The following is a 22361-nucleotide window of genomic DNA, read 5'->3' on the forward strand; positions in this document are numbered from 1 at the left end:
CATTGCTTCTATTGGTTCATTTCTTTGTCATGACTGCATTTTTGCCTTTCCTCAGTGCCTTTGCTGAGGTTTATTTACACTCTGTCCCCTCTTATGCATCTTGTACTTTAGTCAATTTGTCTTTTTCTTCCATCCCTTTCCAGAGTTCAGTAAATTCTCTTTCATTTTTTTCTGTTTATTTTCAGTGTTTGAATTGCATTTTAAAGGTATTTTTTTAATAACTACAAATGGGTACTAAGGCTGCTTAATTCATTTCAGAATGTTGTGCTCAGTCTCTTCTTCATGGTCAGTTTTATGTGGAGCTGGAAGAAAATTATTAGCTGTAGAGGTGTTTGGATTCTTTGTTCAGGTTTTTCAAGATTTTTATGTATTTATTCATATCTTCTCTCCATTTTTTTTTTTGGGTATGAGGCAGTGTAGAGGATTCCTATTTAAATGGTAGCCTTTTCTAGTAATGTAGAGAGTACAATTTCTCTAATTGGCATCATTATTATTGAGAGTTTAATCCTCCTTTGTCTGACTGGATCCCATTCCCCATCCCTGGGCTTCTAGCAAATCTCCAAAGAGCCTCTCTCTCTTCCTTTTGACTTTCTTCTTGTCCAGAAACAATGCTACAGAGTACCACCATGTTGATTTGCCTGTAGTTAGTACTCGGACTTATCAGGGAGCTTTTCAGTGGTTTTCATACCTAGAGTGAACTTTTATTCCAACAGGAGTCTTAGATCTACATCTAGAATTACAAAATTGCTGCAATCTCCCTCTTCTCTCTTCCACTTTTTATTCCAGACTGTTTTTGTTCACCATAGGGCTTATAGCAGGAGTGGAAAGACAACTTTCTGAGATTTGTTATATATATATTTTTAATTAAAGGTCTTTTAATATCTCAGCCTCTTCTGTTTTCTGGGTATGCTGGGCATGTAACTAGAAAGAACAGGGCTGGAATTAAAGCCAGGACTGTGTGATTGTAAAGTTTTTACTTGTGTTATGCAACAGAGAGATAGACCAGGGTCATGGGATGTCCAGGTGCATGGAGAAAGCTACACATGTGAGCCGTGTCTTTCTTGATCAGCCACAGTCCACAGCCTCCTCTGTAATGTGGTAGTCATTCCCTCCTTTTGCTTCTGACTATGGGAAACCCTACATGCTGATTATTAATTCTACCAACTGCATATAGGACTAAATATTCTGTCATTGACAGCTCTGGAATTATGTTATCACCCCCTTCCTCATTTTACTAGAGTGGCAGATCCAGGAGAACAGAAATCAGAACTTTTTTTGTTTGTTTGTTTAAGATTTCTTTGAGAGAGAGCGTGTGCATGCAACATGAATGAAGGGGAAGGGCTGAGAGAGAGGAAGAGAGAGAATCTCAAGCAGAATCTGTACTGTACACAGACCCACACATGGGGCTCGATCTCAGGACCCTGAGATCATGACCTGAGTTGAAACCAAGAGTTGAATGCCCAAAAGACTGAGCCACCCAGGCGGCCCAGAATCAGAACAACTTCCACGGCAACACTGGGCCACGTGGAAGGTGAGAGATTTTAGCCAATGATGATGCAACTCTCAGGCAACGAACTAGCTTAAACTCTGCTGGCAGAGTTCCCCAGTACAAAATAATTCTCAGGTCTAAGGACTTCTCTTAGGTTCCATTCCTCCTTTTTTCCTTTTCTCTAGAATCTGATGCTATGGACTTCCCACTCACTTAAAAATCATCTTTCATGACACTAGACTACAGCTTCTTTTGAATGGGCCTTCTTTGCTTCCTCTTCTGTTTATAATTCCCTTCCCTTACCCTACGAACCTGCACACTTTCCAAGCTCTGGGCTAACCCTTTATTCTTCTCTTTCTTAAAACTTTCCCTTAGAGGATGTACTTACTTGCATGACTCTTGGCATTATTCCTAGTTAAATATCCCAAGACCTGTCTCTCTTGCCTCTCTTGGCTTTTGGATGCACTTTACTGATGAAAGCCTTTTCGTAGACATATGACCCTAGAAGTGGGGAAGGGAGAGACTTGTTTGCATTTTCTGCCATCTCTTCAAAGTCAGCACATCCTAAGGAGAACTGCATCTTTCCTCCAAAACCAACTATTTTTTATGAAATTTCATGGATGTCACTTTCTCTTAGTTGCCCAAACTGGTAACCTGCTTGATTTTTTTTTTTTTTTTGGACAATTCATTCATTTATTTTAGAGATACAGAGAGAGAACACGTGCGAGAGAGAGAGAGCACACACACAAGTTGGGGGAGGGGCATCAGGAGAGAATCTTCAAGCAGACTCCCTGCTGAGTGTGGAGCCTGATGTGGGGTTTGATCTCACAACCCATGAGACCATGACCTGTTTTCCTCAGTTCAAACATTGTATGAGTAGGCTGCCTGGTATACTTAATCTTTCCCTAAATGTACAGTATTTATTTTGTCTCCACAAAACCTAAATGTTTGTTTTCCCACCTTTTCAGTCATTTTAATGCCTACTAATCCTTGATGACTTTACACCAAGCTTGCTTTCCTCCACACACTTTAACCTCCAAGAGATTTTTCCATGTCCAAGTTCAGGCAGCTCTTCCTAGATATCTGTAACCTGAAAAGTCATGTTTCTCCCCATATGGACTGATGAGGTAGAATATGGACAGGGAATCCACAACAAGCACTGCCATTCAGAAAGGGGAGGAAAGGGGGGCACTTGGAAGGCACTGGTCCTTAACAATTTTGAAACCTGTCTGAGCAGACTCCGTGAGCACAGGGCCCCTGATGTGGGCCGGGGCTGTGCAAGTCACATGGGTGTGCCAGGCACCAGGATGGAAGGAGAACCAGGTCTGTGAGTAGACAGTATGGAGTATGTCACTTCTGGGCGGAACTCTCAGGGGCCGAGGTAGGCCTCAGTAAGGGAACACGTGGTGTCAATGGGACGGTGCAGGTTCTTCCCTTGGGTCAAGGTCACGCAAGCATTTGGAGTCCTGGTAGCTGCACCCTGTGGAGGGAATCATGGCCTCACAGCCTCCTAACATTGACCTTGGAGCCCTGAAATGTCTTCCTCATAGAGAGGAAGCGTTGCGAGAGAGCTCCCGCCATGCGGTTTGGAGGTCCCTGAGAGGGAGTGCCCCGAGAGCCCACACTTCTGGGTGGACATATTAATGCAACTAAGGCTTCATAAAGCACTCTACCTAAAATTCACTCTCCCTGGAATCACTCAGGTAGAGAACACTCACTCCCAAGAATCGGGTTTCCTTGGAGAAAGTTCAGGAGCGGTCAGGGAACAGAGTAGGGTCCATGCATGTGTCTGTACCCTTTATCTCTTCCTGTGGGCACAGGCACTTCTCAGGAGCCCCTGGGAAGCATAAAGTGCCAAGAATCTGATTGGATCACTTTTCAGACAACTGGCAGGTCTGGAGGCTTGTTTTAGAAGTTCCGTAAGGGAGACCGCCAAGACTGCTGTCCCAGGTACTGACGAGATAGATTCTCAGGAGAGAGGTTGGAGACTCCCCGGGACCCCCTGTCCATGCCAGGCAGATCTGGAGATGCCCAGGCAGAGTGGGCTTGCCTGAGCGGAGACTGCAGTTTGGGTGGGTGTGGGCGTGGAGTGTCTGCGACAGGTGCTGGGGCCCAGCCAGCCTCTTCTCCGCTTGGACTAATTGGTTTCTCTTTCATTTTATGGAACTTGACAGCACTGGTTGTGGCTTTTCATGGTTGACTGCCCACGGTAGTACCTAATTACAGAGGACATTTTTTTTAAAGCAACAATGAACACGTTTTCTAAATATGTTCCCAGTCCATTCCCTCCCTGGGTAATCGGACCCTGAGAGAAAGCAGGGCGGGGTTGGTGTTCCCAGAGGCCTCCTGTCAGCCAGTCCCAGGCAGGTCCCACTGGGGCCACTCAGGAGCACAGTTCCCCAGGAACTCCAAGGCAGGGATGGTAGGAAGGGTGCCCGAGACCCCAAGGTCAGACCCCAGTCCCATGAGCCTCTCACCCATGCTTTCTTCGTGATGACTGAGGTGCCCCTCGAGAGCTAGGTAGGAAATTATACACTTCAGACGAAGAAGCGAGGTGTTCTGTCAAAAGAAAAATAAAAATATCGAGCGGCTTCTGGGGAGATCAAAGGCAGACTCAGTCGAAAGCTCCTGGCATAGGTGATTCTGAGACTCTTTTCTTTGTTCTTTTGGAGAAAAGGGTAGTTGCACTCGGAACAGCATACTTACTCATCTGCCTGGTTGTTCTGTATTCATTCCGTGCATTTCATCCCATGCTAGACTGGGGAAGGGTCTTTGCCCGAGGGTGCCCGGGCAAGGAGAGGCACCAGGGGATCTGGAGCAGGGTCCCAAACTGGCCCCCTGAAACCCAGAAGGAGGATAGAGACCATCCAGAGACTTCATGCCTCTGTATCCCCAACACCCCGCTGGGTCAGACACCACAGTCCTTCCAGCTGCCTCTCAGCAGAGGAAGAGGAAAGAAGATGCCTGTGGTTAGCTAGCAAGGCTATTTCCTTATGTCTGGCTGCCACCTCCATCTGCCCTCTCCCTGCTCAGGAAGGCCTGGAAATCTCTACCAATTACAAGCTGCAGGCCAGACGCAGAAGGAGGTCAGTATGAGGCATGAATCACAGGGACTTCTCAACTGGAGAAATGTGCTCATAACCACCGAAGGATGCTCAAGGACACACCATAATGCCCTGTTGCACTGGGCGTGTGCGTGTGCACACACACACACACACACACACACAGACATGCATGGACTCACACAAGGAGATTTAAACTCTTTGCCCCTTATCTATCCTTTCTGGAGACTCACATGGAAATTGTGTGTCACTTCACGCCACCAGAGTGACCTCACCTTCGGGCTCATGTTTAATCTCCATCTGTTCCTAAGGCCATGAGAAGGTGCTATGCAGGCCTCCCACGAAATCCCAGGGTCACATAATGCTCTCCTTCTCAGTGTGGGACAAGGGGGGAGCATCTGCCTCCCCCACTTCCCACACAGAGCAGAGAAATACTGCCCAGATCTCTCCATCATGGGCCCTCTTCTTCTGACTTGGCCTACATGTTAGTACAGTGGTTTTTAACTCCAGCTGCTTGTCAGGTTCATCAAAACTTTAAAAAAAAAAAAAAAAAAAAGGATGCATAGCTCCGACGGGTGCGTATCAGACTCTCAAGGTCATTGAATCACCCCCCCCCCAACCCAGGCCCCAAGGATGTGGTTAAGATACGGATTATTATGATCCTGTACACCTGTCGACGAGTGGGCCTGTGACTCAGCATTTCTGGCAAGTCCCCCGGGTGGCTGCTGACTCGGAGACAAACTGAAAGAATCCAAATTAGGGAGTTAGGGTTCTCAACATGGAGTACAACCTCTGGGGAGCTTTTAAATATCCTCTCATCCAGGCTGACCCCCGACCGACCAATTCATAGTTTCTGGGACTGATACCCATCCATCAGTATTTTGTACATCTTCCCATTACGCAGCCCTGGTTGAGCACCCCTGGTCCAAGAGCTGTTTCCTACAGGGCGGGGTCGGGGGGGTGTCTGTGTTCAGCTGCTTAGCTGCCATCCCAGCCACGGACCGGCTACCTATTCTCCAAAATCCATTTTCCAACCAGCTGGGCACTGCATATTTTTTTTTTTCCAGACGGCTAGACAATACATATTATCATCACAGAAGAGCTCGTCGAAACATCTCCCTCTCTACAGATAACCAACAGCACTATTAGCCAAGATCGTGGATCGGGTACATTCTCTTTACACAGAAAATTAATTCTCAATTGTCAGCAAATGCTCTCTTGGCTTCGCTCCCTCTCCTGGAGAAGTCGCCCTTGTACAGTTACACAACCCCATAGCCGTGTGGTGTGTAGACACGCCACATGCCTGGGATGAGCCTCTTCAACAATCCCTCCATTTTTGACTTGGCACCATTTTCGACCTCTTGGTCCTTCCTTCTTTTTTTTTTAAGATTTTATTTATTTATTTGACAGAGAGAGATCACAAGTAGATGGGGAGGCAGGCAGAGAGAGAGAGAGAGAGAGAGAGAGAAGCAGGCTTCCTGCTGAGCAGAGAGCCCGATGCAGGACTCGATCCCAGGACCCTGAGACCATGACCTGAGCCGAAGGCAGCGGCTTTAACCCACTGAGCCACCCAGGCGCCTTCTCTTGGTCCTTCCTTAAGAACCCTGAGGATTGAGGATCTTGCTTCCCTATATCTTCCGCCTTCTTCGGTATCATCTCTGTTTCTGAACTTCTGTTCCCAGCGTTGTTCATGAGGCCTTTGCCCACCTTGTTGGCCTGGCAGGCTCCCACCTGTCTTTCAGCTCTTGCTGTCTGGGCTTTGGGAGGACCGCATCTCCCCAGACCAAGACAGGCACTGCCATTCTAAACACCGGTGTGTGCTCTCCCAGCAGTCCCTGAGGCTGTCTGTTCCAACCCTCGGTATATGGTGCTGTATTTGCTGAGTTCCTAGTCTGCTTCTCCCACTAGATGTGAGCTTCTCAAGAGTGGGAGTGGCATACCCACCTCTCAGTCCACACCATCTTGCACAATGCACAGAACATAGAGGCTCGAACAGCATTTATCGAATAAACCAAGAGTTCCTCTCCTCTTTCGTGCTTTTCTTCTTCTTCTTCTTCTTCTTCTTCTGGTTGTCCTACTGCATTGTACAAAAATGTACAGAAACTGATCTGCTTGAGCATGATTCTGACTGGCATGTTTGCTCAAATCAGTCCATACCCAACGAGAGTATAATTGGAATACCCAGTTCTTCCAAAACCCTGCCAATCATTCTGCTGTGCAAATAGGCACAGGTGATTGGTTCTAATCAAAGTCATTAGGGTGGTTCTGGAATGATCCTGCTGCCATATGTAGATAATTATGGCAGAAGTCTAAATTTTGGATGCTAGCCAATCCAAATAGCATTAGCAGGAAGAATTTGCATAGAACAAAAGGAGAAGGATGGCACAGTGTTTGGACATAAATAATAATGACTGGTATTTATATAGCATTTTCTATGAGGCAGGCATCCTCTACGTGGTTTCTGTACATTAGCTCCTTTACTCAACAGAACAGCCCTATGAGAGAAGTACTCAGTGGCATAGGTGGGCAAACTAAGGCCTCAGGAGAGTAGGTAACCTGGCCAAGATTCTACATCTAGTAGTAAATGGTAGGTCTGTTGGGACCCAGTAGATTAGTTTCACATCAGTGCTCTTCCCTGATACACTGCACTAGAGAGCGGGCTCCTTCTAGAACAGAACATCAATCACATGTCTCAGTGTGACTGTTAGCATTCCCCATAGTTCATGTGTTAGTAAGAAACCTAACTTTATCCCTGGAAGCATAATAGACCATCTTATTAGAGTAGCAAGCCTCAAATCTTAGGTATACCAGTTGGCTTTCTTTCTTCTCCCTCTCTCTCTCTCTCTCTCTCTCTCTCTCTCTCACACACACACACACACACACACAAACAGAGGCATATTCATCTGTCTGGAAGGAGAGACTCGGGAACCTTCAATGGACAGCTTATCTATAAAGGCAAATTAAATTTTTTTTCAGAGTTAAGAACAGTGCTGCTGTTTTCCTAGAATTTTATTTCCTTTGGATATTAGATTGGCACACCAGAAAAAAAGGCAGTTTGGCTGGTGGTTCCTAATTCTAAAAGACTTCTGTTAATGATACCTCTGTCTGTCCTTACTTGATGGTTCTTTTGGGGTCAACCAGGAAGCTGTGGTTCTTTTGGGGGTCAACCAGGAAGCTAAGTCCCCCTCATGTGCTGTCTGGGCTGGGGTCAACCAGAAAGCTAAGTCCCCTTTCCCCATGAAGAAAATTAGAGTGAGGGGTCCTTGTCCCATAGTCCCTGTGAAATGAATTTGACCCTCATCCTTGGATATTTTCACCTTTTGTGAGAACCATTTTGTTGGTAACATCACATTTGAAAAAGGAGTCAGTATTTTTTGCATGACCATTTCTTCCAAGATGTGGTCTCCCTGATTATAAGCAAATATGACGTGATATGCTCAGACCAGGTAGACGCACCACTTCTTTCCATCTCTGAGGTCAGTGGGAGAATCTGGGAGCTGATATTTTTAACAGAGTTCCCTGCAACAGACCGTTCCATGAAAGAAATGCACCCAGCAAGGTAAGGACTTTACAATTCTCTGTCCATTTTATGCCACATGGGAAACCATTATAACTTAATTATTTTAAAAAGAAAAGTAGTGTCAGTATCTTTAAAGCAGTGGCTCTCAAAGTGTGGCCCCCCAGACAAGCAGCATCTGCATTACCTGGAAACTTGGAGAATGTCCGTTCTCCAAGAATGTCCATTCTTGGGTTCTAGTCTAGACTAGTCTAGACTTCCTGACTCTGGGGTGGGGATTCACAATGTGTGTTCTAATAAGCCCTCCAGGGAGAACCACTGTCATAAAGAACTAAGATATATTACTAGATCATGCATCTTAAGATATGATCTCACCCAAGTAGATGGACGCAAACAGTACATTATTTAAGTATCATGCCCTCAAAGGATATCCCAGCCAATATGTTAGCTAGGAATGGCGCTCTGTCCCAGGCATAAAGCAAATTGTAAGGAGCTCGACATAAGCCACTGGGAAATTGAAGCCATTCATTTATTAGACCCCAGAAAAACACCTCCTCGGTGTACAAACCATTATTTGCGCATTGATCAAGGCAAGGTAGGATGGGTTGGTTGATGATTAATTCAGATGATTCTTACTTAGAGGAGCTCAGCTGTCTTCCTTGCTAAGATATTAAAATGGAAGATTCTGAAAGTTAATTCAACCAGGGACTTTAATCACCCAAGGTGATAGGATGCACTGAGACACTGTAAAGATTGGGGGCCCATGTCAAATTCGAATGTTATTGCTTTTAACTGGGGCTATTGCAAGACTCACAGAGCAAATGGAACAGGCACAGTGTGATCTTTAAAATTAGTTACAAAGATCAAAACATTAAAAAAAAAAAAAAGCTGGAGTGATTTTCCTGAGCATAAAAATGTATCCTTTCAGAAAGAATTAATTTGATAAAATTACTCATTAGGCCCATGTCTCATTGTGTCATTATAGCTGTAGTGTCTAAAATAACTTCAACTTTTGGAAGAAGCCGGTACAACATCTAAGTTACTTAATTAGGTCAGACAGTAACTAACTTGTCTTTCCACTACTGGTCTTTGGAGTATATTAGTTACAATCATCCTCTGTTGGTTTGAGAATGTTAGTGTTTCCGGGGGGGTATCATTCCAACCATGTACGGGTAACGTCATAAAGGATCAGATTTTTGCAACCCCCAACCCGCCCCCCCCACCACCGGATGACACCACCACAGTTGACCTGGATAGACCAATGGTCATGACCTAATGTGTTGCTTTTAATACACATATCTTTGGTCATTTTCCTTTCTCTGAGTTCAGGGCCACCAAGATGAAAGGTTTATATAACGTTGGAAAGAAAGTGGTAAGGAGTCATAGGCTCACAGAATTCTTTGTGTTGGTAGAAGGGTTCAGCTCTCCTCAACCCCTTCTGTTGGTGTAGCCACAAGCTGTGGGTTAAGACCCAGGAGACTTTTAATCTTCCAGAAGTTCAAGCACTCTCCTTGATTTCTAGACCTTCCTTTAAACCAGCCTTGACTCCCCGAAGTTGCAGTCCATAGAGGCAGGCTCTCGGAAGGATGGCTAACTTAAGTCGTTCTGACCTTGCCTTTGCAGCGCGAATCCCCCTGACCAGTACTGTCACCAAGGAGGCTGGATGGGCTTACCCACTTCTCTGAAGCGATATCAATTCTTGAACAGTGCTTTGTGCCCATAGGTTCTCCACCTTGGTCTTTTTCAGACTCGTAACAACTCTACAGGTTAAGTACACATGAGGAAAATGTAGCTCAGAGACAACAAGCACTTTGCCCAACGTCACACAGTTCCTAAGGGGCAGAGCAAGCTTCTGAGCTCAGGTCCAGTTAGCCCTGGTGTTAGCGTAAGGTCTAACTCTGAAGTCCAGCATCTTCCCTGGCCCTCTTTAGGAAAGTGGGTCACCCCAATACACTGCCCTTCAATAACCCACTGATCATGGGGAAGATTTCATAGGTTCATGTGAATCAGTCCTCTCTTGGCGCATCTGTTAGGTCTGGGATGCCCCAGGCATGCACTATGCCAGTCTGGTTGGTTCTAGGGATAGTTTAGGAGGTAGTGATTATCAAAGTATGTCCCTTAGATCTATGGCATTAATGCTCCCTATGAACAGGTTGGAAACGCACCTTATCAGACCCCACCTGAGACTTACTGATCAGAAACTCCAAGGGTAGGGCCTGGGGATCTGAGTTTTGGCAAGTCATCCAGATGGCTCTGCTGGATAAGCAAGGTCAGAGAACCACTGGTCTAACCTCTCCATCTTGGGGAGAGCAATGCCTATTTCCTCTTCCACCCTGTGACTAGGATTTTCCTCTGGGTACCTGAGGTTTTATTCACCACACATGTGCCTCTAGGAGCCCAATGGGTATGTTCAAGTGTCTCCAGGCTTTCTGGGATACAGGGACTTAAAAAAAAATAGGAAGAAGCAGAAAAATTCTGCCTCTCCCTTCCATGTTCTCTAATAAATACCCACCCCTTTATGCTTCTCCTTCCCAAAAGGAACTTGGTTTTCTTATTCCCTGGAATCCCTTCTGCCCCTGACAAGGATATTTAAAGAAGATAAGAAAAAAGTTGTCTCTGACTATGTGAGGCTGTTGCTTATAAACAGCACGTTGTAGTGGAAGGATGAGCTGTGGAGACCTCTGGAACTGTGGTTAAATATCATTTCTACTGGCTTTGAGATTTTGGGAAAGCATCCGTTCAAATCTCTGAACTTTTTCTTTTCCTCCCATTTTTGATGCAAAGAAAACAATACCACATAGGGCTGTTGTGGAAATCATATGATGTGGACGGTGCCTAGCACAGTGCCTGACATCTTATAAATAACAACTGTTATTATTACGGAGAGTGAAATGGTCTTATTTTCCTGGGCGTAGAGATAAGGAAGCCTCTGGGTAAATGTGGTGTGTGTTCCTTGGGGATCAAATTTATTTCTTGGTAAACAATAGAAATATGATATATTAAAATCAGGATTCTGTTGAAGCTCTCCCACGTGTTTTTGAATTTTGAATGGAAAGCAGGTCTTGAAGGAAACCTAGACTTCAAAAAACTGGCTTTATCGCTTTGTATCCAATCCTTTCTGGTAGCCCCACCCTTGAGCATCGTGTCCCTCCGGCTTGCCCTTACTCATACCTCAAAGGAGCAACGTGGGAAGCGCTAGAAAGGAGGACTTCAACCTGTGGGTGAGAGCTGTAAGTAGGCAGATGATGGTAGAGCTGGATGTCACTTTCTAACAATTAGGGAGAGAGGCTCTGTGGTAATGGGGAGCCTTCTGGAGATGTCCTAAGTGGGGTTTGTGGGAGGTCGGTAGGAGTTGGTTCTTCCCACATCCTTCCCAACCATGAGAGCCTTCCAGGTAGGATTCTTCCCCTAGCAGCTTGGCAGATAACACTGGTGCCTATTTAAATGAGTGAAAGAATGAGTAAGTGAATGAATGGATGAGCGGCTGCCCTTTGGTTCTCTACCCCCAGGCCACTGTACCCTTCTATACCCACCATCACTGAGCACCCTAACTCCACTCAGACTTTCAGTAGCACCCTCACCTTCTGGTTGGGATTATGCAGGTAACAGAGCTGCAAGTAACAGAAAACCAGCCTTGAACTAGGAGGAGCTTATTTACCTGACAAAATAAGGCGTCTTGTTCTTTTCCCTCATGGTTGCTTAATGGCTGCGGAGTTCCAGCAATCACATCATCCTGGCGTTCGAGGGCAGAAGAGCAAGGATAGGAGGGGAGTCCTGCCAATGGATACCTGCTTCTGCCTCCCTGTCACTTCTCCACGGCTCTTGACATACCATCGCAAACTGGGACATCAGCAACCACCATTTATGGTTTTTTTTTAAGATTTTATTTATTTATTTCACAGACAGAGATCACAAGTAGGCAGAGAAGCAGGCAGAGAGAGAGTGAGAGAGGAGAAAGCAGGCTCCCTGCCGAGCAGAGAGCCCAATGCGGGGCTCGATCCCAGAACCCTGGGATCATGACCTGAGCTGAAGGCAGAGGCTTTAACCCACTGAGCTACTCAGGTGCCCAGCAACCACCATTTATTTGACTCACGTCTATGTGGGGAGGCAGCTGGGGCAGGCTCGGCTGGGCACGGGTTTTCTCTGTGGGGTTTCCTCATGGGTCAGCAGGGTGGGTCATTCTCTGAAGGGGGCACTGGGCCGCATGCCTGTCAGGCTTCCCTGAGCTTGTCCTGCCCGGCCACCCAGCAGCATTTCCAGGAGAAGGTCGAAGCCGCTTCGGGACCAGTCCATCACTTTGCCCTCCTCTGTGGGCCAAAGCAAGTGACAAGGCCAGTTCAGCCGCGAGAGCTAGAAAAACGGAGGCCGCCTCCTCATGGGAATGACTGTGAAGTCACAAAGCACAGAGATATGCTTCCGCGGAGGGCCAGAGAAGGGAGCCCATTCATCAAGGGCAGACTCATTAGCCAGAACTGAAACTGGCAAAGCGCCTTCCTTCCTGCCTCTGTCCTCCCCCTCCCCCTTCTCTTTCTTCCCTCTAAGCTTTACCAGACCCTGTCATAATGACAAGCCAGGGAAAAGGGGGGCTGGGAAAGAGCACTGGGATAAAGCACTTCGTAGTACCCATTGTATCACTGAACCCCCTCCCTGACTTTGCTAATAAAGTTCTTCTTGGACCCGTATCCCTATTAGACTGTCAGAAACCTCAGCCCCAGTGAATTCCTGCGGATATACCCCTAGAAGCATTCATTTTGGCCCAGGCAGCCCTCAAAACCGGTTCCTGTTGAGGTGTTGAGGGAGGGGGAGACGCGCAGACAATAGGCCTCCTTTCTTCCCGCTGCCCCTCCCAGCCATTGAAATGTCAGTCAGCGCTAATTCTTGCAAAGTATCTGTGAGTACAGAAGGGCCACCTTCCCCGCTGTGTTCCTGGCTCTCCCTAGGAACATACTCTGTGATAAGGTATGAAAGGAGACCTTCAAACACCCGCATATAACAATACGTCTCCCTAAGGATTTTTACCTGAAAGCCAAATGATTTGTAAATGGCATGTAGGTAAATAATCAGTCTGGATGCAGAAACTTGCTGGCTACATTGGTGTTTCAGGGACTATATATGTGTGTGTGTGTGTGTGTGTGTGCGCGCGTGTATGTGTGTGCGCGCGCGCGCGTGTGTGTATACTCTGAAGGTAAGGCTATTGTTCACAAAGGAAAAAAACTGATAGCCTCATGATCTAAAGCTTATAAAATCATAGTGAGCATTTCTTATGTATTTATTATGTACCTGGTCAAGTGCTAAGCTTTGGCAGAATCTTTTTTTTTTTTTTTTTTCAGATTTTATTTATTTACTTGACACACAGAGAGAGAGAGAGCACAAGCAGGGGGAGCAGCAGGCAGAGGCAGAGGGAGAGGCAGGCTCCCCACCAATCAGGGAACCTGATACAGGGCTCGATCCCAGGACCCTGGGATCATGACCTGAGCCCAGGCAGATGCTTCACCGACTGAGCCACCCAGGCACCCCACAATGATAGTCCGATTTAATTTTCAAACTTTCTAACGAAGTAGGAAATATCCCTGTGTTTACATAGGAGGTGTCTGATCTGGAAGATAAGTTTTCCAAGATCACTCTGGAAGAATCAGGATTCAATTTCATCTCTGTCTGACCGCAAGCCCTTATTTCTAACCAGGAGAATGCACCGTGTTCTATTTATTTATAATCTGTGGTGCAAAAGTAATTAGAGTAAGCCTTGAAAAGAATTCATGCTTCCTAAGTATCCACTGACAGTCTTGACTGATGGAGCCCTGTGCCTGTGTGAGAGCCAAGACACTCAAAATTCAAACAAATGCCTAAGTTACTCAGGGCTCCTATGACCGTGGTGCTGTTGAGCAGACGAGAATATATTACCTAAGATGGATGATTATTGATAATTGTAAAAGGTGTAAACAAGATCTTTATTAATGAAGCAGTTCATTAGCTATGTCAGTTTTGCATATCAATCTACAGTTATAGGTCAGGAGCTTGTGGTGGGTTTTGCTATTCTTTACTGCTTGGTTTTTGTCTCTGTGCCCCAAGGTTTTGGTGTCCTCCAACAGATTAGTGTTTCCTAAACCATGTTCACAGAATATTACCTTTATGATGTGTTTGTAGGAGTCCCATGAACCAAGAAAAAAAAAAATGGTCCCACAACCAAATAAATTTATAAAAGTTAGGACTCGTTAACATTTAAAGTTTATTGCTTTACTGCGTGACTTATCAGAGCCGTTTGGTGCAGTCTGCATCATGGCCCTCGGAGATGGCAGTAGAATTGGCTTGGTTGGCCATACCTATTGGATGATGGTAAATACTGTTTGATTACAGGTCAGTCTGATCTTGTTGGTTGGAGTTCATAAATGAGAGTAGACCTGTAGAGATCTCCAATCCCACTCATGCATACCATGTCTCATGTGTTTTTAAATTATTTTCTTCTCAACCTTCTAAAAATTCTTTTCAGTTTGAACAAAAATTACTTTGCTTTTGGGAGATTCAGGACTTACAGGAGCAGCTGGCTGGCTCAGTTGGGAAAGCATGTGACTCTTTCTCTTGGGGTTGTCAGTTTGAGCCCAACAGGGGTTATAGAGATTGCTTAAATAAACAGAGATTTAGGACGTCCCATGTTTGTTTACCTAAAGAAACATAATTTATGTGTTAGCTTTTAAAGACCAAAGCACATTTACTTGGCTCTTTGTGTATACTGATTACGTGCAAAAGTGTGATGTCTCCTTGCTAAGACATCACTTCACGTTTCTGGTGCCAAATTTGAGAAAGACAACTGAACTGCGGGGGAGGAAACTACCTTTTCTGGAGGGATTGTCATGGTTTTTTTTTTTTTTTAAAGATTTTATTTATTTACTTGACAGACAGAGATCACAAGTAGGCAGAGAGGCAGAGAGAGAGGAGGAAGCAGGCTCCCTGCTGAGCAGAGAGCCCTATGCGGGGCTCGATCCCAGGACTCTGGGATCATGACCTGAGCCGAAAGCAGAGGCTTCAACCCACTGAGCCACCCAGGCGCCCCAGGATTGTCATGTTTAAGTCCTTCTTATGTCTGGCTTAACCCTTTCAGAAGCCCTAGAGGTGGGTCTTTGTGTTTTCACTTTGCAACTACAAAATTTGCATCTCAGAGATACCAAACTATTTAAACTTACACAGATAGTAAGCATTAAGACTCAGGATATAAACCACATCCTCAACCCAAATCTATCTGACCCTAAAATGTGTAGTCCACTTCTTAAGCAAAAACAAAACAAAACAAAGCAAGAAAGAAAAACACCACCAACCCAGAAGAATGAAAATAAAATGCTAAGAAAACTACCACTTAGAAACAGGTTGGATTGACAAAGGATAGTAATAATAGCAACAATTGCTATCATTTTACCCCTGTAGGACTGAAGAGGCTAAAAGAGAAAATAACCGGCATCTATTTAACCAGAAAGAGTAAGAAACTCATCTAGTCTGTTGGCTAGGTTTGAAAATTAAGGACTGGTCCTTATAGCTTGACTAGGATTATTTTCAGAAAGATCATACTATTAATTAAGAAAATAGGTAATAAGGGGCGCCTGGGTGTTTCAGTCAGTGAAGCATCTGCCTTCGGCTCAGGTGATGCTCCCTGCTCAGGCTCCCTGTTCAGCGGGGACTCTGCTTCTCCCTCGGCTCCTCCCCTCGCTCCTGCTCTCTCTCTCAAATAAATAAAGAATATCTTTAAAAAAAAAAGAAGAAGAAGAAGAAGAAGAAAGAAGAAAGAAAGAAAGAGAGAGAGAGAGAAAAGAAAGAAAGAAAGAAAAAAGGTTGAGGTGCCTGGGTGGCTCAGTGGGTTAAATCTCTGCCTTCGGCTCAGGTCATGACCTCAGGGTCCTGAGATTGAATCCCATATCAGGCTCTCTGCTCAGCGGGGAGCCTGCTTCCCTCTCTCTCTCTGCCCGCCTCTCTGCCTACTTGTGATCTCTCTCTCTGTCAAATAAATAAATAAAATCTTAAAAAAAAAAAAAAGAGGCGGTAAAATTCTTGTATTGGCAAGAAGAGAGAATTTGTTCAAAAAATATGAAGTAGATGGAAGTAGTTGGCTACAATATTGAGTAATTAGTGTCTGGAACTTCTGGTTGCAGGATTATGTAAGACGATGGTCCTTATCACAACATGACCTTTGGTACCATCTGATGACCAAGTCATTCAGAGAAATGGCGCTGCAGGTTCACCTTGAGACATGGACAAAACAGTGAGACGCCCTTGGCCTTTTGTAGATGGGGGCCACTTCTGAGATGTTACCTTTGGTCATATCAGGACTTAGCTAAGATACGTCATATCATCTTTTGTCAAAGTCACTGCTGACATTTTGGCCATGGTAAGAATAGAACTTTTAGAAGTCGAGCTGAGAGTGTGGGTCTTTTTGGAAGCAGCACAGCAGATCAGTAACTGGGATGGATGTTCCCATCTGAATAAATCCAGCATCTATCATTTGATCAGGGACGAGATCTAGGACTTAGCTTGGTCATTTTTAAGGGAAGGGTGACAAGGGGGAGGACTTGAGAAATAAACACCAACGTGGCCTCCCTATCTTGTGAGCCAGGGGTACAGGTTGAATATAAGCCACATATGGCCTCCAACTTGAAAACAAGGAAATACCTTCCAAATATAGGAAATAAGACTGAATATGTCACCATATCTCAAAAAAAAAAAAAAAAAGTGAAATATATTTTGGTTCTTTATGCCCTGTGACTACCCTCTCTACTTGACTGGGATCTACTCTCTCAATGTCATCTCATGGTGGATATTTTATTAGTAGTGTTCTTGGGGCACCTGGGTGAGTCAGTTGGTTGAGCATCTGGCTCTTGGTTTTGGCTCAGGTCATCATTTCAGGGTCGTGAGATTGAGTCCCCACTTGGGTTCCATGCTCAGTTTTTCTCCCTCTGCTTGAGATTTTCTCCCTCTGCCCCTCCCCCTGTGTGCTCTCTGCCTCTTACTTTCTCCCAAATAATAAATCAATAAATCTTTATGAGTATCATCCTTCTTGGCTCTATCTTATTGTATAAGAGACTTCTCTGTTACACATTTCCTCCCACATCCCCTTCTCAACCATCCCCATCCTGCCCCTCAAGACACACACACACACACACACACACACTCACACACTCACACTCTCTCTCTCTCTCTCTTTGGCTTTATTCCTGGCTTCATCACTGAACAGCTATGTGATGTCTCTTAACATCTTGGAGGCTATTTCCTCATATACCAAAGAGAAGTAATAACTTCTCTGCCCACGTCATGTTGCAAACTGAAATGTGCTATCTAAATATAAGTTTGTTGTTGTGACTATTACTGCCCTGTGCCCACCTTTCCCAGCGGAGCATAAGCATGCCCCTGGTTGAAGCTGTCAGTCATTGCGTGTGCTGAAAAGTCTGATGGAGAAAGAAGCACCTCTCCCTCCCACCCCACCCGCCCACTGTTACCGTCACATTCTGGAGTCTATGATGGATTTGTTCTTTTCCCTTTTAACTACTTGAGTGGTGTTTCTGGTCAGTGGAGAGCATTTCATTTCTATTGCATTTTCATCTGCTCCGTGATTGCTGCTAATTGGGGACCTGCCTGTCTTTCCATTTCTCTGCTCACCTGGCTTTTCTTCTGTCTTCCTGGGAGATGGGAGGCTGCCGGGAACGTCAAGGGATATGAGTAAGCTGCAAGATTTAACAAGGAGCTAGGACAGGAAAGGCAGGAACTAAGAAAGACGGACTGTTGGGACAATTTGGAAGGTGTTGGGATAATTTCAGAACAGCTTCTCCATTGCTATCATAAATTCACTTAATAGATGTCATCAGATCGCTATTAGTCAGAGAACCTCAAGTGAACCATTAGGGATTTGGGGCAAGGTGCAGACATCTCCATGTGGATGTTGAAAACACCAGGTCCACATTTCTTCAATTCTTCAAACACTACCAAGAGATTTCTTACTCCTATGCCAAAACCACCTGCAAAACCGAGTACCAAAATAGTAACCTATAAATGTAACTAAACACAAGCATTGCTTTGGAAGGAGGGGACACAGAGGAATAGACACGACCTGGGGCTGGAATTCAAGTGTGCCTTTATGTGACATTTCTGCTGCCTTCACCCTGGATGACCTTAAACACCAATAACAATCATCCAGCAAGCTTCAGAGTGGAACACATCTTCATGGTCATCATCTCGTGGTTCCGCTGGTGACTTAAAACAAGCACATGGAATCCAACTGAGCCCAAGTCCTGCCCCGTCAGGAGAGCTCCAAGCAAACCACTGATGCTTGCAATCTCCATTGGTTCCCATACGTGTAATAGGGTTAGTGAGGCATGCACATACGGTTATTCTGAGGGTTAACTGTGACCGTGTGGCTAGAAGTGCTTTGCAAAATCCAAAGGATTATGTAGCAGTCTGTGGGATTTTAGAAGCAAAGGAGGTTTTGGACCTTCTACATGTAGGGTTTGGGCTGAAGGCAGTGGGAACGAAGTCTGTAAATCAAACAGAGAAGGAAGGTATTTGGAGTGATAGCGTGTAGTTCACGGGCTGAAGAACAAAGCTGAAGATCTGAGCTCAAAAACTATCCAGGAATAATTGACAAGTAGAGAAGGAGGGGGGCCAGAGCTACAGCTGTAACATGCCCCATTGGAAGAGAATGATTGGACATGGTTCTTGTCATAGCTGGACCCATCGCCACCTTTGCTGGCCCCAGGAGGAGTTGATGCTGCCACCACCCAAATTAACCCTACATGGTCACTTGCCTTATTGCATCATAGTAGGAGGAAGCAAGATTCTGTCTCTTACTTCTCTTGGGAACTCTCCCCAGTTGGGAGTGGTGTTCTGAAGTCCATTTCGGGCATGTTCTTTTAAAGAACCCACTCAGAGCCTACAGATGATTGCTAGCTGAGCTAAATCCCATGTCTCTGTCTTCCTCATCTCCTAGACCCTTTCACCATTTTATGTTCCCTCATATCAATGCCTTCAGTCTTTTTAATGAATATCAAATCTCTCCCCTATACCAGGCATTGCAGGGGATTCCTCCAGCTCTCCAATTTTAAGATTTTATGATTAAGTGTTTCCATGTAGCATTTTCCTGGGGATAAAGCCCTATGTTAAGAACACTGTTTCCACAATGAAATTTTAGCCAGCCTCCAATTTAAAATGAAGATGACTATCAGAAGTATCGTGCAGATTCAGCAGAGAGGCATGGCTGGAAAAGATAATTTTCTCAACAAAAAGAAGGAGGAAATAACAACACCAGGGGGATTTCTCAGGCCCCATCCATGTCTACTGTTAAACTTTATTATATAAACCAAGAAGGAGGGGTTGTACAAGTCAAGGACATATAGCCCATAGCATCAATCTGGAAGTTGACTTGCCTGGATCTTCTACTGCAAGCTATTTCTACAAACCCTCTCCAGTTTGCATGTGTCCAGGACCAAGATACAATATGGTCATGGGGTAGAAAGAATGGAAGCTTGGAGAGACTGTTCAAGGCTGATGTCCATACAAAAACAAGGAAGGAATACACCTTTTTCTCAAAGAGGCTCTCTGCCTTTTCCCAATAATTGCTGATTGGATACAGTGCCACAGATTCTTTAAATAAAATGGCAATAAGTACCTCAGTCTGACTTCCCTAGACAAGAGAGCTTAGGACATATTCTTAGGTGTTAACAGTATATGAAGGAGTCCAGTTCCAGTGACAGGGGGTGGAGGGGATAAATGGGAGTGTGGAAGAAAATAGGAGTGACTCTGGAAAAGCAGGAAAGCAAATGTAAGGTTATATCAAGGCTTTGTGAACAATCATGGTAGATTGCTTGGTCTCTCCATGTGTCTTTAGAGAGGCTGCCTGATACCACTGCATGTTTTAATAATCCACCTTGAAGGAAGAAGAGAGAAGAATAATGTAGCTCTGGTCTCTCTTTGGTCCAAGTTGTCCCATGCAGTATCAACTTTCCTGCATATGGGAGTTGACCTCCTAGGCCCTCCAGTAGACACCTAGGAAACCAGCTCTCTGGCACCGGAAAGCAATATCCATGGCACAAACAACAATACTCCGGCTGAGCCTGTGGTGAAAGCAAGAAATTGGCATTCCCTATCTCTTCACCTGCAGCCTCACTGGAAGCCTGCTGGATGGGACATTGCATGTGTCAAAGAGCCCTCCAGTGTCTCATGCCTCGGTAGCAACAGGAAAACCCAGGAATTAGAGGCAAGAGGTATGCACATGAACGCTCAAGACATGCCTCTGAGTGATATGAGGAATCCAGAGCAATCAGTAGAGAGACCACAATCTGCTAAGCCAGTGGCATGCCACGAAGGAGGGCACAGAGATGGGCATTCCTTTTGCACTTACAAGAATGCATTTGGACCAGGAGATCTTCACGGAGGCTCACAAGTAGTACCATCAATGGAAAGACATGGCCAAGGATATCCAGAGAGGTCAATACACCAGGTCATGTCCGCTAAGATAAGCTTACACTATGCCTTCTATAAATTTCTGGATAAAATACAAATAAATTACAATGCATGGCTGGATTCAAAAGAAAGGGAAATCCCTGCTTCCAGGAAAAAGGAGGAAATTAAAACCATATTGGTAAATGTGTGGACTGGTTTTGCAGCCTACTCTTGGAAGGTGGAAAAGAGTGCTTTTCTTATGCCAGCAACCTATGGGATTTAATTTTCTTTCCTCCTACACAGACAAAGGACACAAAACCTTAGGCTTGAGCAAAATGGGAAACAGAATCAGAGACCTCAAAGGACTGAATCCATACTACACCTATACACCTAATATATACACCTAATACACACACACACACTCACACACACGATGGATCCATATGATGATGGATATACATATCATCATATATGCCATCATCACAGAGCAGTGACAAGGAAGCTTTCCTCTCACTGTCTGCATCTGGCTGGGCAAAAAAGTTTCTTCTGAAAAATCAGAACCAGGACTGCATTTCTTAGAGGTCTGAAGTCTGATTTTATATTCCTTGGCAGCTATAGGGAAACACCAAGGTGAAACTACACCATAAAACAGAAAAACTGGGGCACCTGGATGGCTCAGTTAGTTAAGTGTCCGACTCTTGATTTTGGCTCAGGTCATGATCTCAGGGTCATGAGATTGAGCCTGTGTCATGTCAGCATGGAGTCTGCTTGAAGTTCTCTCTCCCCCTCCCTCTGCCTCATTCCCCTGAACTCTCTCCAAAGTAAATAAATTTTTCTAAAAATAAAAATGAAATAAAACAGAAAAATTGATCCTGAGAAAATGATACAACTAGAGTGTTCAGTGTAAGCATAAACAGAAATATAGGGGAAAGGCAAACCATGACATTTCTGAAGGAAAAAGGAAAAAAGTTCACCATACAGCCAAAGTATCTGATAATTAGACTTCTAGAACCTAAATAGGGCAATCTGAAAAAGTATATTAAAAATGTTCTTAAAATTATTGAAAATATAAAGAAAGAGGATTTATCATACTAATAAGAGATTAAATTTTATTGAAAAAGAAACAAGTAGCTTTGAAAAAGAACCAAGTATAAAATTTCTAGAGTGGAAAAAGTCACAACTGAAATTGAAAACCAAGTGGTGAGGTTAAATAATAGATCAAACACCACCAAAGAGAGAATTAGTAGATGGGAAATCATTTCAAGAAAGTATACAGAATGCTGAGCAGAGAGAAAAGTATACAAAGGGAGAATTAGGTCAAATAGTTTAAAATCTGCAAATCTCTAATAACTAATATGTTTTATGTTCCAGAAGGAAAAGATACATAGAAAATAGGGGAGAAACAATATTTGAACAGATAATGATAAAATGTTTTCCAACATTGATGAGTGACTTGAATCCATGGGTTTGAAAAACACAAGCAAGTGAAATAATCAAAACCCCAAATCTCTGGTCACATTTTAAAGCAGACAGAAATTAATGACAGGTCCCTTACACAAACAAACTTGAACTGGCAGAAAACTTATCAATATGTATAATTATGCCAGACAACACTGTGATGGCACTATCACAATCTGTTTGAGAGTCTATAACCAGCTAAACTGTCATTCAGGAGGTAAGACAAAATAAATACATTTTGCACAAATAAAGATGAAGGAATCTACCTCCATCAACATTAATATATCTTAAAACACAATACTAAATGAGAAAAACAAGCTCCGACAGGATATGTAGAACATTATTGACATAAAATTATGAAGCCCCACACTGAAGTATCTACTGTTATTTTGTATTTATTCTTATATTTAGAATACAAAGCAAT

At 44.4% G+C, this 22361-nt stretch overlaps 1 protein-coding gene and 1 long non-coding RNA gene across 7 annotated transcripts in view; one reads left to right on the forward strand and one right to left on the reverse strand.

The window, feature by feature from the left end:
* SHISA6 (shisa family member 6) overlaps nucleotides 1-22361 on the forward strand; it is a 276947-nt gene that overhangs the window by 141956 nt on the left and 112630 nt on the right. The gene's annotated exons all lie outside the window — the stretch shown is intronic.
* On the reverse strand, nucleotides 2976-12940 carry LOC116578518. Of its 5 annotated transcripts, none has more exons than XR_004280916.1 (7): nucleotides 12162-12940; nucleotides 11727-11801; nucleotides 11240-11504; nucleotides 5222-5292; nucleotides 4196-4327; nucleotides 3967-4048; nucleotides 2976-3705 (listed from the first exon to the last, which is right to left on the reverse strand). It is a non-coding gene; the product is annotated as an uncharacterized LOC116578518 (long non-coding RNA). The 5 variants fall into 5 exon arrangements; XR_004280915.1 differs by lacking the exon at nucleotides 4196-4327 and adding an exon at nucleotides 9461-9525 and having other exon boundaries at nucleotides 12162-12930; XR_004280917.1 differs by lacking the exon at nucleotides 4196-4327 and having other exon boundaries at nucleotides 11240-11336; nucleotides 12162-12908.

This window comes from Mustela erminea, chromosome 18 (genome assembly GCF_009829155.1).
Source record: "Mustela erminea isolate mMusErm1 chromosome 18, mMusErm1.Pri, whole genome shotgun sequence".
Classification (NCBI taxonomy): Eukaryota; Metazoa; Chordata; class Mammalia; order Carnivora; family Mustelidae; genus Mustela; species Mustela erminea.